This window comes from Hyperolius riggenbachi, chromosome 2, assembly GCF_040937935.1.
Source record: "Hyperolius riggenbachi isolate aHypRig1 chromosome 2, aHypRig1.pri, whole genome shotgun sequence".
NCBI lineage: Eukaryota > Metazoa > Chordata > Amphibia > Anura > Hyperoliidae > Hyperolius > Hyperolius riggenbachi.
Window position 1 is genome coordinate 506,794,430 of NC_090647.1, and position 16,098 is coordinate 506,810,527.

General features: G+C 42.1%; 1 long non-coding RNA gene across 1 annotated transcript in view; it reads right to left on the reverse strand.

Moving 5' to 3' along the window:
- Window positions 1-15,773, reverse strand: part of LOC137544999 (uncharacterized) — a 29,973-nt gene extending 14,200 nt beyond the window's left edge. Inside the window, exon 1 of the long non-coding RNA XR_011025962.1 lies at window positions 15,681-15,773. This is a non-coding gene — a long non-coding RNA (uncharacterized lncRNA). The remainder of the gene's footprint in view (window positions 1-15,680) is intronic.
- Window positions 15,774-16,098: the final 325 nt, after the last annotated feature.

The following is a 16,098-nucleotide window of genomic DNA, read 5'->3' on the forward strand; positions in this document are numbered from 1 at the left end:
TAATCCCAGCATAGTCAAAGTCTAATGTCCTGCCATATTCTTATTATTATGTATTTATATAGCACTGACATCTTCTGCAGCACTTTACAGAGTACATAGTCATGTCACTGACTGTCCTCAGAGGAGCTCACACTCTAATCCTACCAAAGTCATAGTGTAATGTCCTACCATATTATTATTATGTATTTATATAGCACTGACATCTTCTGCAGCCCTGTACAGAGTACATAGTCATGTCACTGACTGTCCTCAGAGGAGCTCACAATCTAATCCTACCATAGTCATAGCGTAATGTCCTACCATATTATTATTATTATGTATATAGCACTGACATCTTCTGCAGCCCATTACAGAGTACATAGTCATGTCACTAACTGTCCTCAGAGGAGCTCACAATCTAATCCTACCATAGTCATAGTCTAATGTCCTACCATATTATTATTATGTATTAATATAGCAGTGACATCTTCTGCAGCACTTTACAGAGTACATAGTCATGGCAATATTGTCCCCAGAGGAGCTCACAATCTAATCCCTACCATAGTCCTAATCTAATGTCCTACCATATTATTATTATTATTATATATTTATATAGCACTGACATATTCTCCCCTCACTTTACAGGGTACATAGTCATATCACTGACTGACCTCACAGTCTAATCCTTGCCATAGTTATGTCTATGTATGTATAGTAAAGTGTTTGTATCGTAGTCTAGGGCCAATTTTAGGAGTAATCCAATTAATTTATCTATATGTTTTTGAGATATGGGTGGAATCTGGAGTGCTTAGAGGAAACCCAAACAGACACAGAGATAAAAATAGTGCCCTGTCTGGGATTCGAACCAGGGACCCAGTGCTGCAAGACGAGAGAGCTAACCACTGTGCCAACGTGATGACCCCAGTAGTACTATACTCTACATATGCACAACCGGCAGAGCTGATGTGCATATTGAATGCAGAGGTGATGTCTTTCACCCGTACACATGATTCAGATTGTGCACGAAGAACCCCTTTATTCTCCTGCAGGGTACCTGCACATCACTCTTACATGTACCCACAGTTACATTGCCTAGGACCTGATCCATGTTCACATCATGCATGAAGAATGTGTAATGGAGGAAGAATCTCCTCATTCCCCTGCAGAGTACCTGCACATCACTCTTACATGTACCCACAGTTATATTGCCTAGGGCCTGATCCATGTTCAGATTGTGCCTGAAGAATGTGTAATAGAGGAAGAATCGCCTCATTCTCCTGCTGAGTACCTGCACATCACTCTTACATGTACCCACAGTTACATTGCCTAGGGCCTGATCCATGTTCAGATTGTGCATGAAGAATGTGTAATAGAGGAAGAATCGCCTCATTCTCCTGCTGAGTACCTACACATCACTCTTACATGTACCCACAGTTACATTGCCTAGGGTCTGATCAATTTGGGTTTTTTTTCGTTGCTTCGCTTTGTCTTTGTTCCTAATCTCAAACTTCTGTTTCTAAACCTACTCCTTTTTTTTACAGCCAGGAAATACGAATTCACTGAGCAATTTCTTTTGCTACTAACTCATCTTTTCCTGTTTACTAACTCGTCATGATACAAAGGTATGAGTATATGACACGGAACACTTTTTACAAAGCTATATATTTTGAATCACAAGCTAACACTAACTTGTAGTGTCCAACCATGGTCAATTTTTTTTGTAAGGCTGGTTTCACACTTGGATATTGCGTTACGGTGGGGATGCAATGCTCCTGCTGCAACCCACCACAATGCAAAAAATGGCAAACATATGACCCTGCAGCAGAGCACACTGATGGTGTCATATGCATAGCATATATCGTATGAAAAAGTGCGTCTCCAGGATTTCTGTCGATGTCGTTGTTTACACATACTGTGTTGCCCATTGAATTGCATTGCTGCATAATTTGTGCGGCAGGCATGGATCATGTGTGTCATTGTACTGTAGGCTGTGCGTCGGGATGGCATCGGTACAAACATTTTAAGCGCAGTACTGTTTCAGTGTAAAAGCTCCCCTTGCATTGCTTACCCTGTGGTAACGCAAAGCATACTTGCAATGCAAGTGTGAAAGGGGCCTTAAAATACCTGTACCTTTTTGTTTTAAAAGTACCTGTTAAACACCAGTTTACAGGAGACTTTCCAGAGTACATAGTCAAGTCACTGACTGCCCTCAGAGGAGCTCACACTCTAATCCTACCTTAGTCATAGTCTAATGTCCTAATTTATTATGATGTATTTATATAGCATCGACATCTTCTGCAGCACTTTACAGAGTACAGATTCATGTCACTGACTGTCCGCATAGGAGCTCACACTCTAATCCTGCCATAGTGATAGTCCAATGCCCTACCATATTATTATTATGTATTTATATAGCACTGACATCTTCTGCAGAACATTACAGAGTACATAGTCATGTCACTGACTGTCCTCAGAGGACCTCACAATCTAATCCTACCATAGTCATAGTCTAATGTCCTACCATATTATTATGTATTTATATAGCACTTACATCTCCTGCAGCACATTACATAGTACATAGTCATGTCACTGACTGTCCTCAGAGGAGCTCACAATCTAATCCCTACCACAGTTATAGTCCAATGCCCTACCATATTATTATTATGAATTTATATAGCACTGACATCTTCTGCAGAACATTACAGAGTACATAGTCATGTCACTGACTGTCCTCAGAGGACCTCACAATCTAATCCTACCATAGTCGTAGTCTAATGTCCTACCATTATATTACTATGTATTTATATAGCACTGACATCTCCTGCAGCACATTACATAGTACATAGTCATGTCACTGACTGTCCTCAGGAGCTCACAATCTAATCCTACCATAGTCATAGTCTAATGTCCTCCCATATTATTATTATGTATTTATATAGCACTGACATCTTCTGCAGCACTTTACAGAGTACATAGTCATGTCACTGACTGTCCTCAGGAGCTCACAATCTAATCATCACAATCTCTTAGTATTCATGTGAGGAAACGCGGAAAAGCCGCCGTCTCTCGAGGTGAGGCGGCTGTTTCCGCGTCCAGCATGGCGTCACAACGCGGAAAAAACGCTGCATGCCGCATGGGCAGTGCGGCGGAATCCGCATTGGTAACGGCGGAATCCGCATCAGAGGCGGCCCCCGCACTAGATACATTGCATGACAGTACTGGTGTGGCTGGGACTGATAGTCCACCAGGATTCAGACTTACACGCGCGCGAGCACAGAGGCAGAGTTTAAATAGCAGTTAGAAGGGTGTCGGCTGACCAGCTGGGTCAGCTGACAAATTCCACTGCTCTCATTGGACCAGCAATTAGGGAGGTCCTGGAAAGGTCCTAGAGTATATATACTGCTGGTTGTTCACTTGCTCTTTGTCTGGCGTGCGATCACACATGTGGGAGCACTCAGACCTGTAGTCAGATCCTTAAGTGTGCCGGGACCAGCTGGAGCTGTAATCCTACACTTAGCTAGATTCTGTTGATAGCTAAAGTACTAGTTTGATTGTGATTATATGTTATGACTTTTGCCTGCTTTGACTATCCTCCTGAACTCTGATCTTGTACCTCGATATTTCTGATACTCTGTTGCCGAACCCCGGCTCGTTCCTTGACTCTGTTTCTGCCTCCTGATTTTGTACCCCGATATATCTGATACCCCGTTGCTGAACCCTGCCTGTACTTTGACTCCGCCTTTGCCTCCTGATCTTGTACTTTATCTGTCTGTGTGTGTACGACCTGGCTTGTCCGACCTCGAGAACCGACCTTAACGTTAGAGGCGGTTCCTCGCTCTGTTAGCGATCCTTCCTCTTGAGGGTCACTTTCAGATATACCTTCCTACTGTCAGTCTGACTCCTCCCGTCTTGGAGAGCTCAGGTCTGCGGAAGGAATCTGTGCAGTACTCCTTGCTGCATTGAGGCCTTGTCCTCTAAGTGTTACTGTTACACCAAACACTACACTCTACTCAGGTGAACAGAGGTTAGTTTGTATATCGGATTATCGGTGAGACTGCAGATCACTTATAATCTGGTATATATCTGTATTTCCGGTGATACTGCAGATCACCGGTAATCAGATACTCTCTGCGCCCACCGATCGTTACAATTCACAACCTAAAGACACACACACACGCACACACACACACACGCACACATGCTGGGTGTCGCCTGACGGGACTGGGTATGTATTTCAGATGCTTGACAGGCCGGTTATCCTCATCACCAATATTGCAGCAAATCTAAATTCTAAAATCATTGTGCCATTATCCACGGGTAAGCATGATTTCCACATGCCTTGACAAAAAGGGGACCTTGAGAAACCCTCAAAAGAATTGGTGTTCTTATACAGATAATGCCACAATACAGGTGTGCTTTTTGAGCTGATGTGTCGATCGTATTCTGATCTGCTGTAACCTGGGTGCGTGGAGTTGTGGGGGCACAAAACATTTAAGCAACAAAAAGCTTTATAAAATGTGTATGTAAAGGGGGCTTAGGATAAAATGTTTGTGGGCACTATACATTTGCTGTAATAGTATATAGTGTGAGCATAAAAGAAACCTTTGTCAACTTGTCACAGGTTTTTTTTTTATTTTTTTTTATACAATTCCTTTTGATGAATGGACAAGGGAAAGTGAGATGTATTGCCATAACACAAGTTTTCACCATTTCCCCCAGCTTTATTAATTTTTCTGGGAAGCTTGCACTTTATGCAGTGATTAAATTCTGGTGGAGGGAGCAGTATACTATGATAGAAATTATAAAGAATGCTAAGGGTGGGTTCACATTCAAGACTGAACCACGATCGTGTTTGCGCCCGTGATCGTGATTCGGTAGGCAAAATCTCGTGTTTTCAAGCGATTTGCGCTTGTTATTCACTTATTCTTTGCGAGTTTTGCTAATTTGGTACTTGATCTATTTTTAACGGAGTACCCTGGTGTCTCAGTACGACTATTGATACACTGTGGGCTGAAGACTTCCAATGACGGCGTGGCTCCATGACTATGTTCGCTTTCTTTAAGGACTGTGATCAAGAAAGAACATTTTGTACATGGAAGCATCTTCAGTGCTTTATCATTTTGCATGTAACAATCAACAAACATGACTGGATCTCCAAATTGGAATTATATTCATGATGGATGTCCAAACTGGGATTATATTCATGACTGGATCTCCAAACTGGGATCGTATTCATGACTGGATCTCCAAACTGGTATTGTATTCATGACTGGATCTCCAAACTAGGATTGTATTCATGACTGGATCTCCAAACTGGGATTGTATTCATGACTGGATCTCCAAACTGGGATTGTATTCATGACTGGATCTCTAAATTGGGATTATATTCATAACTGGATCTCCAAACTGGGATTGTATTCACGACTGGATCTCTAAATTGGGATTATATTCATAACTGGATCTCCAAATTGGGATTATATTCTTGATGATAACACAGCAGATGAAGACAATCAAAAGACACAACCCTATAGCAGGCATTCACAAAATGCATGCCTATGGGATTTTTGCATTTAATTTTTTAATTTCCTGCTTTCTCCATGGCCAAAATGTAATTCAATGATGAGACCATTTCTCTTCATTCAGTAACCTAGAAAGACAAACATAGGTAAAACAATGCAAAATCAAAACGCGTCACGAAGCAAGCGATTACGCACAGTTTGTGTGAAACCTAACCAAGTGGCAGAAGTTGGTCCAAGATGAAAAATAAGTTATGTTTTGACTACAATGGAGAAATCTGGAGTTCTTGTTAGGCTTCTGTATGGATCTTCATGGGATACTTACACGGGATGGTTCACAACTTCACTTATCCTGTAATGTATACTTCTGACCATCACTTCACTAAGAAATTTTATTTCTTTCAGCAGTTACCCAGGTGGCAATACAGATTTAAAGAGACTTTTTAAAACAATTTCCATTCTGGGCAAGGAAAGCTGGTGAATCTCAGTAGTCCTACCAGGCGTACTACATTCTTAGGATGTAAGTAACTACATTAGAACTTTACCTAAGTACCCAATTCTTAGACATTTATACAATTAACTTTCTTTTGTGCTTTTCTCTTTGCAAGACAATTCAAAATGCCACAACCTAAGCCTTCAGGTGCACAGTTCCGCAAAAGGAGACAGAAACAGAAGAGTGAAGATGAGAAAGGTGCTAAATTAATGGCTATGTTCTTGCAGAAAGAAACTCCAGCCGATATTCAAAATCAACAGCAGGTCTCTACTGAAACTGCACCAAAAGATTCTGAAGGTCAGCCCACTTCGTCACTTCAAGAACATGGTACTTCATCTGGACTTGTGCAGCAGACATCTAGTAGTGTGCTTTCTACACCTGAAATAAGTGACTCAGAATTTCTATCAGAAATTGAGCAACCTGAACCTGAAAACACAGAACCTGAAAGTACTGTGGAAGCTAGGGATTCTATAGAAGCGCTTGAACTCCCACAAAGTCCACAAACGGAGACAGATTTACCCAACAAAGATATTTCTTTATGGCCAAAATCAATGAACAGTCGTATGAGAGACCACATTGTTTTGCAAGGACCACAGCCTTTACCTGCTTCAAATTTTGTGTACCCCCGAGACAAGGACAAGCGTCATTTTTCATCATTCCATGGTTATGTTGTGCTACCAAACAAGGAGCAGGTACTTAGGCGATGGCTTCAGTACTCTGTTTCCGCAGACAGAGTTTACTGCTTTTGCTGCAAATTGTTTGATCTTACTCCAAAATCTAAATTTGGAACTGAAGGCAGTAACAACTGGCAACATCTTAGTGAGTACATTTCATCTCATGAACTATCTACTGCACATATAAAAGCACGTCAGTTGTGGATTGATGCGGAGAACTGTCTTAAAAAAAATACAGGCATTGATAAAGATTTGCAAGGCCAGATTTCGCAAGAACGTAACCGCTGGAGAGAAGTGTTGGAAAGAATTATAGCAGTAACTGTTTATTTGGCAACTAATAATTTAGCTTTTCGGGGCTCATCAAATAAACTGTATACACCAAATAATGGACATTTTCTTGGGCTTATCCAGCTTCTCTGCAAGTTTGAACCAGTAATGCGAGATCACTTAAAACGAGTTACCTCAAAAGAAGTCCATTCTCATTACTGTGGAAATATAATCCAAAACGAAATAATCAACTTAATGGCCTCTCAGATGAAAAATTCTATTTTAGAAAAAGCCAAAAAAGCAAAGTACTTTTCTGTGATGTTAGACTGCACACAGGATGCAAGTCGTACAGAGCAATTATCGTACACCTTACGATTTGTTGACATTGATGTTGAACAAGTTGCAATAAAGGAGCACTTTATTGGCTACCGTCCTGTTAGTGACACATCTGGTCAAGGTCTTTCTAACCTCCTTTTAGATGAAATGACAAAATGCAACCTGGATATGAACAATTGCCGAGGACAAGGATATGACAACGGTGCCAACATGGTTGGCATGAACAAAGGAGTGCAGTCTAGAATTTTACAGCAGTATCCTCGGGCATTTTTTAACCCATGCGGTTGTCATAGTTTAAATTTAGTTACTGGTGATGCTTCAAAGTCGTCTGTTAAATCTATCAATCTATTTGGTGTTTTGCAGAGACTTTACACTCTATTTGCCTCATCCTCTAAACGGTGGTGTATTATTAGCGATCATGTCAAGCATCTCACCCTGAAGAAAGTATGTGCTACACGTTGGGAATGCAGAGTTGAGAGCTTAAAAGCAGTACGATACCAATATGTCGAAATTCATGAGGCTCTCTTAGATTTAGAGCAAAATCTTGATGACCCCACTCTTGCTTCAGAAGCAAGATCTCTTTCTGCAATGATGGAAGACTTCAGCTTCATTGTCACTCTTATTGTATGGTACGATCTTCTGTTTCAGGTACACATTGTGAGTAAAGCCATGCAGTCCAGGGACATGGAGATAACTCGATGCAATAATTTGTTGCAAAATTGTACTGCATTTGTTAAGAAATTTCGGGATTCTGGATACGAATCTGCAAAGATCGCTGCCAAAGAAATAGCCTTGGCCTTGGACATTGAAGCACAATTTACGACAAAAAGGCCTAGTAAGAAAAAAAGATTGTTTGCCTATGAAAGTCAAGATGCGCCTATTATGGATGCAGAAGAGCATTTCAAAATATCAGTTTTCTATCCCCTGATTGACAACATGACTGCTTCACTGGAAAGACGCTTCTCTCAGCTATCTAACCACAATGAACTGTGGGGCTTTCTGTACAACATAATGTGTTTGCCAGAAAATGAAAAACTTCGAAATATGTGCAAGACATTAGAAGACATTTTAACCCAGCCTGCAGGGGAAGACCTTGAAGGGAAACAGAGTGACATCGATGGAAAAGAGTTGTTTGAAGAGCTGAAGCATATTCAGCCAATGATCTCCCAGTCTTCAATTACACCGTTGGAAGTTTTGGAACTCATAAATTACACACAGTCACATGACCTTTTCAAAAATATCTGGATTGCAATGAGGATTCTGCTGACTATTCCCATTACAGTTGCAAGTAGTGAAAGGAGCTTCAGCAAACTTAAATTGATAAAAACATATCTACGTACCACGATGACGGATGAAAGGCTATCATCCCTTGCAATTCTTTCCATCGAAAGTGAACTAGCGGAAAAGCTGGACTATTCAGCAGCTATAGATGCTTTTGCAGCTGCAAAGTCTAGAAAGGTGGATTTCTCATAAAACCTTGAAGATTTGTTGAACAGTTTCCTGAATACATCAATAATCATCTACAGTTCTGTTACAATTGCTGCATTTTGTTGTTAAATTCAGTAATGGATGTTTTTCTGTAGCTGTTTATTTTTCTTTAGTAGAATGTTCCTACTATTCTTTAGTAGACTGATCATAGTTAACCTATTTGTCAAAGTAAGACATGTTGTTATTTAAAATAGTAATATAGGTAATTTCTACAAATCTGGGGAATAACACAGACTACTTGATACCAGTGACCCTCTGAAATCCACACCTTTTGTGGGATTTGAGTATGCCAGAACGCAAGTAAATTGGTTCTATTATTCCGTTTGCAGCCCTGGCCTCAGAATATGCTCTTTCTCGGTCCATGCACTTTGCCCATATGCTATTGTCAAACGCACTTAGATCACAATATTCAACCATTCCACCTGTCATTTCAGAGTCTGTCATACTCGGTATCCTCACTGGTCTTTCCCCTAAAAAATATGATCTCAGTATTATGTTCTGTTATTATGCTGCCTGGTGCTACCTGCAGAGCCTACATTACAAAATGTACTTGGGGAGAAGGTGGTTGGTCCGCTTGATGATGAGTTGGAGAGTGCCCCCTCTGTTGTGGTCCAGGTCTCACAACATTTGCCTGATGGACTTCTTGCCCTTTACACCCTCCATAGAGCCCATGCCACTTCGGTAGTTTTCGCTAAATACCAAGGCTACTCAGAACTTTGCCCTTAATGTGGCTCCAAAAGAGGCACATTTTCCTTATGATGTGGCTCAGTCCTGAGGACAATACATAGTGGCCTCAAATAATGCCCTTTTTGCACGATCGTATGGGCTGTCCTATTTTAGTAGATCCTATGATTTGTATTGTAAACATTATCCCAGAAACCATCACTAGCAAAAGTACTAAGATGATCCTCCTTGTATCCCTAAATATGGCACAAAAGCTCTATACCAAATTCTGGATTCAGCTATTGGTCCTGACTGAGAAAGACTGTATCTGGTTGGTTAAAGGAAATCTAAACTGAAAAGAATATGGATTTTTCCTTTTGAAATAATACCAGTTGCCTGACTCTCCTGCTGATCCTGTGCCTCTAATACGATTAGCCACAGCCCCTGAACAGGCATATGCAGATCAGGTGCTCTGGATTAGCTGCATGCTTGTTTCATGTGTGTGATTCAGCCACTACTGCAGCCAAAGAGATCAGCAGGACTGCCAGGCAACTGGTATTGTTTAAAAGGAAACATCCATATCCCTCTCAGTTTATGTTCCCTTTAATGCCATTCTCCTGTATCACAAAGCACTTTATAAGGTAAGAGGTGTGCATCATTGGTTTTACAAAATTTGGTTGGTTTGGAAGCATCCCCTGCATACTTCCATATCAGCACCGCCATCTATGCTTTTGAATGTGGTTTAAAATGTTACTTGTTTTTTGTACATTTGCTTGCATGTGCTAGTTGAGACCTGCTGTGATTGGTTTTTAGTTATTGACTGATAACATGACAGGTTTTTTGTTTTTGTTTTGTACATTATTGATAATTGTATTTTATGACTACTCTTCTAAGTGTATTGCCTACCTTTATACTGCAGTTCTCCTATACCACCCTGCCTGCGTCTTGCAGCGCAGTGTTGTAATTTCTGATTTTCCTTTGCTTACAATAAACCTTGTGTCAAGCATAAGAAAACTAAAAAAAATTGGTGAGTTGGTTACAAGTAGCCTTCTGACAAGATTTCACTTAGCAGCTTTGGATTTGGGGGGGGGGGGGGGGGGGGGGGGGCGCATTTTTTGACACTCGCCCTGGGAGAAATTTAACCTAGAAACTGCACTGCATATCTTAATTGCACAGTCTATTGCTTTGGAGGAGAAACATACGAGCAATAAGCTTCCCAATGCAGTTTGGAAAAAACACAAATGATTAGGCAGAAATGTCCAACCTAGTCATTGGTTTTCCCTGAGCTCTGTCAGGCAAGGAGCTTTTTGACATGGTTGTGCAGAGATCACAGAGTTCTCCACATTGAAAGTCGGTAACTTTCCTCTTAGGTCCACAACCCTGAGTTGTTTATATCTCTGCCTCTACCCTGACAGCCTGGACACATGTGTCCTGTCAGGTTAGAGAGAGCAATGCAAATCAATATGGATTTTGTCACTTGGCACTAGTGTACATAGTCCGGGCCAGGAGACAGCACACATTACCAGGAAGAAGGTCGGGTAGTCAAGGTCAGCTAAAGTGAGCTTCAAGCATTATCTACAATAATCAGGCAGTATAGCAACTGCTTAACAATGACTTCCTCCAACAGTGTGAGTGCTCATTATCACCTAGGTGTAGAGCCCCACTGTGCTTTTAGTCAGAGATGACCTAATTTGCTGCACTATGAGGCACTGTAGGACTCTTTCTAATCATAAGGCTTTCCCGTAGCAACAATCTTTGGTCCTATACTATAGTGGCCACAATTTTGTATTTCATTTTTGGATAGACTGTGGAAGGCTTTGTACAACTATTTTCGGAAGTTAAAGACTAGTGATATGGGAATATGGCCATTTTGTTTCTCTTGAGCATGATAAGTCTATGACCACGAGACTATGAATACTTTAAAGCAGCAACGACAGTCATACTAACCCATGAAAAAAAAAACACATATATAATTAGATAAATACTTGCTCTACTTACAGAACATATGTATTGTACTGTCCACATTTTGGTTTTAGAGAATTTCATAAAGTATATAAAAAGAAAACAGCTTCAGGAATTTTCCATCTTTACTGCCGTTGACTGAAGCCAATCCTGACGTCATTTCCTCCCTTACTCTTTTTTTTTCTCCTAGAAATGTACCAAATAGAGCCAGGCTGACTGAGATAAGATTAATTACAGCAGAAACATTTATGATTATATTGGAATGCTTGCAATGCAGAGTTCAGGTTGTAGACTGTATAATAAACACAGAGAAGTGGGTAAATGAAATTCGATTTTATGGCTGACAATCCCACTTAAAGGGGTTCTGTGGGGGTTGTGGAAGAGAAAAACTGACACTTACCTTGGGCTTCTATCAGCCCCGTGCAGCGGTAATGTCCCACGACGTCCTGCTCCCATCCGCCGTTCCCCGCAGCCGGCACCGGGCTATTATTCGTCTGACATACAGACGAATAATGCGCGTTGCCGTGCCTCCGCTCACGTCATCTGAGGCTTACTGCGCAGGCGCAGTACAACGGAGCCTTGTACTGCGCTTGCGCAGTAAGCTTCCGTGGACGCAGGCGGAAGCGAGCGGGTGCGCGGCCACTCTAGCGCAGCCGCAGTTGGATCCCATGCCGCTTAGACCGGGGCCGGCGGCGGAGAACGGCAGATGGGAGGAGGACGGCGTGGGACATTACCGCTGCACGGGGCTGATAGAACCCCAAGGTAAGTGTCCGTTTTTCTCTTGCACAACCCCCACAGAACCCCTTTAATAGGCGGGTAGGAGGCACCCTGCCCCCTTCCCTCCCAAAAAATATATAAATATATAACACTTTAAAATTGTTAAAAAGGAGAGGAAACAAAACTTGTGTTACACGACTGGCTCTTGAATGGTTAGCCAAACACCTTCTCTCCTTTTCCACACCTTTAATTTGTGTACCTATTATACTCCAGATGTACCAGATATTTCTGAAGAATTTGTAATGGTGCAGTGGTCACCATGGTATAGCACTGCAAACATTCCCACTGGGAACAGGAGTGGAATCCCCAAACAGTTATCGTCACTTGAGTGCCATGACTGATGGAGCAGTTGGATGCATTACAAAGCCTTGAGTGGCACTGGGCACAGGAGATTACATTTGAAACTGCTAGAAAATCTGCCTGGAATGTAAAGGGTAAAAATACGGTACTAAAGGCCCTTTTCCACTAAGAAAAACAATCGCAATTGTGATTCCGCAGCAGTTTGAGCATGTTCCTTTCCATTTCCCCTACCGTGAATCCATCATGATCTGACGAGTGTGCAGTTGTGTTGCGGTACCTACACATTTTACGACAATAAGAAAAATTTGCAGAAAATATTTTGAATTGGTGCATCACAAAAATTACATAGCAGAGCGATTGCTATGCGATTTTCTTGTACTTCTATACTTTGTTTAGAAGCTCACGTACACAAAAAATGTAGCAGGCAGGATTATGATCATCAGCAGCTCACTAATAAAAACATCCTTGCATGGCTGAGGACCACAGTGTTAAACCGCCCTAAAGACCAGGCCATTTTTTAACAAATAGGCCACTGCAGCTTTAAGGCCTTGCTGCAGGGCTGTCCAACTCATCACACAAGTGATTCCCCCCCCCCATTTTCTCCCCACCAACAGAGCTCTCTGTTGGTGGGGCCTGATCGCTCCCTCAATGTTTGTTTTTTTATCAATATTTGTTTTATTTTCAAATATTTTTACTTATTTTTTTATTTATTTTATCTCCCTCCCTCCCCCCGCCAGCCAATCCGCGTGATCGGCTGTCATAGGCTACAGCCTGACAGCTGATCACTGTCATGTCTTCCAGGGGGACAGCCATATAACCCGGCTGTCCCCAGTACAGCGCTGCCTTAGATCGCAGCGCTGTACGACAATAAAAGACTGCGGTTTCGCCGTCTAACAGTCTCCAGGCGGCGATCGCCTACCAAGTGGAGATGGTGATCTCCTGCAAAACAGGCCCGCAGGACCTTACGCCAATCGGTGTTAGGCAGTCCTGGGGCTGCCGCCACGGCCTTGCTTAGCAGAGTGATGCTAACCCCTTTCTAAGTCAAGATAAGTCAAGGTACCATTGAGGGTATACCAATTTTGATTGGCTGCAAGCTGTTCTGGCTACACGTATAGCGACATTTTACCCTTACTTTTGTCTTGACCGTATTTAGTGGTATTATTTTATAGCTCTGGTATTTGAAGTAAGGAAAGATGTAAATGACTGAATAAAGTTTCTTGTTGCATGCAGTAAAGCTTCACTTCAATTCCAGGATTAAAAGAACATCCTTTAAGATACTTATTGTTATCTACTTAAAGAGACTCTATCCTCGAAAAATAATTCTGCTTATACAAAAGCAGATGAGCTACTGAGCAGCCCGTGACTGCATGGCAACTTCTGCTTACTTTACAGGTTTATGTAGTGTTTATTTATTTTCATCTATTTTTACTTGCTCCTTTGATAATCACTCTGCTGTCATTTAAACATCAAATCCTGAGGCCAGAGTAATCCAATCACAATTTTTGCTGCCCAAATATTTTTTAAAGAAAAGGTCCTGTATGCGTGGCTGGATGGTGTAATGGTTAAGGGCTCTGCCTCTGACACAGGAGACCAGGGTTCGAATCTCGGCTCTGCCTGTTCAGTAAACCAGCACCTATTCAGTAGGAGACATTGGGCAAGACTCCCTAACACGTCTACTGCCTATAGAGCGCGCGTCCTTGTGGCTGCAGCTCTGGCGCTTTGAGTCCGCCTGGAGAAAAGCGTGATATAAATGTTCTGTGTTTGTTTGTTTGTCCTGTATGCGTACATATAAAGGGCCAGCGGTAAAAGGGCGCCAAACATAAGTGGTAAGAAAGTAGAATTTTGGGATAATTACTGATAGTCTACTAGTTAATTATGATAGTAAAATATTGGTAATCTTTACCAATATTTTACTGTTACCTAACCTTATCCAAATCACTAGCACTCCCTCTTGATGCGTAATACTAACCGACCCTCCCCCCGGCACTGCCCAACCCTAACCCCCTCGGTGGCGCCTAACACTAAGGAACCCCCTCCCTTGGTGCTATCTAACCCTAAGTGCCCTCTCTGGTACTGCTTAACACTACACCAGTGATCTGCAAACTTGGCTCTCCAGCTGTTAAAGGGGAACTGAAGAGAGAGGTATATGGAGGCTGTCATGTTTATTTCCTTTTAGACAATACCAGTTGCCTTGCAGCCCTGCTGATCCTCTGCCTCTAATACTATTAGCCATAGCCCCTAAACGAGCATGCAGCAGATCAGGTGTTTCAGTGGTTCAGACTTATAAGTCTGATCTGACAAGACTAGCTGCATGCTTGTTTCTGGTTTTATTCAGATACTACTGCAGAGAAATAGACCACCAGGGCTGCCAGGCAACTGGTATTGATTAAAAGGAAATAAACATGACAGCCTCCATATACCTCTCTCTTCAGTTCCCCTTTAAGGAACTACAAGTTCCACAATGCATTGCGGGAGTCTGACAGCCGCAGTCATGATTCATAAAGGCAAATGCATTGTGGGGCTTGTAGTTCCTTAACAGCTGGAAATCCAAGTTTGCAGATCACTGCACTACACTACCCCTAGTGGTGCCTAACCTTTCACCTATGCCTTACACTGAGGACCTTCTGGCGACACCTAACCCTAAAGACTCCCCCCTCCCACTGTCCCCATCTGCCAATATTTTCCACGCAATGTTGATAGCCATGATTAGCGACTATTAGTAGTCATTTAAAACAGCAGGCGCTGCGGTTAAAAATAGCAGGTGCTTGTTAATCACAGCTATTAACACTGCCGCCTATAGCAGCACCATTACCAGGGCACATCTGGTACTCTTTTTAACTGGTTTTACTCTGGAATTGCCCTTATATAACCAATATGAGCACTCTTGAGATCGATCCTCTCTCAATGGTTATTGCTTTAGCCCTGACTACATCTGTTCTAGATAAAATATGTAATGTCCCGCCTCCAATCCTGGCTCTGCAGAGGTTCATGGACACTCCAACACACACGTGTCATGTTGGAAATACATGGTGCGTTTTCGTGGCTCGATTCTGCCGCCCGATCGATTCCCCGCTCGATACCGCGGGCGGTTCTCTTATCTTCTGCTCGTTTTCCTTATCTTTTTCCATTGCCCCCCATGTGGTATCGAGCGCGGAATCGATCGGGCGGGTGATCGGACATGTCGGAAATTATCAATCGAGCCATCTTAATGGCTCAGAAACGTACCGTGATTTCCCAGCATAAGGCAGGCTAAGTCTGCATGTGTTTTCATCCGTTCTTTTAATCATCAGTTGTAGTTGTAGATTCAGGAAGTAAAGTCCTGCCTGCAGATGTTAATGGACATGATCACACACCTGTAATGTACAGTCTTTCTTTCAGAAGTAGGTAACAAGCAGAAGAGAAATGCCATTCTAACATGTAAAAAGCTATATAGGAAATGCATCAGTTAAATATAGTATCATTACTATAATTTTATGCATGTAGTGCAGTCTGATTATAAAGTGCTAGACATGGTGCAGAGTAGACAATGTAGACCAGTGGTTCTCAAACTAAGGCCCTCGGGCCTTAGTTGCCATCTTGCCATCAGTTCCTCTCAGAAGCTCACATTTTCTTCTGACAATGATCCCTTCCAGTTCTGACAACA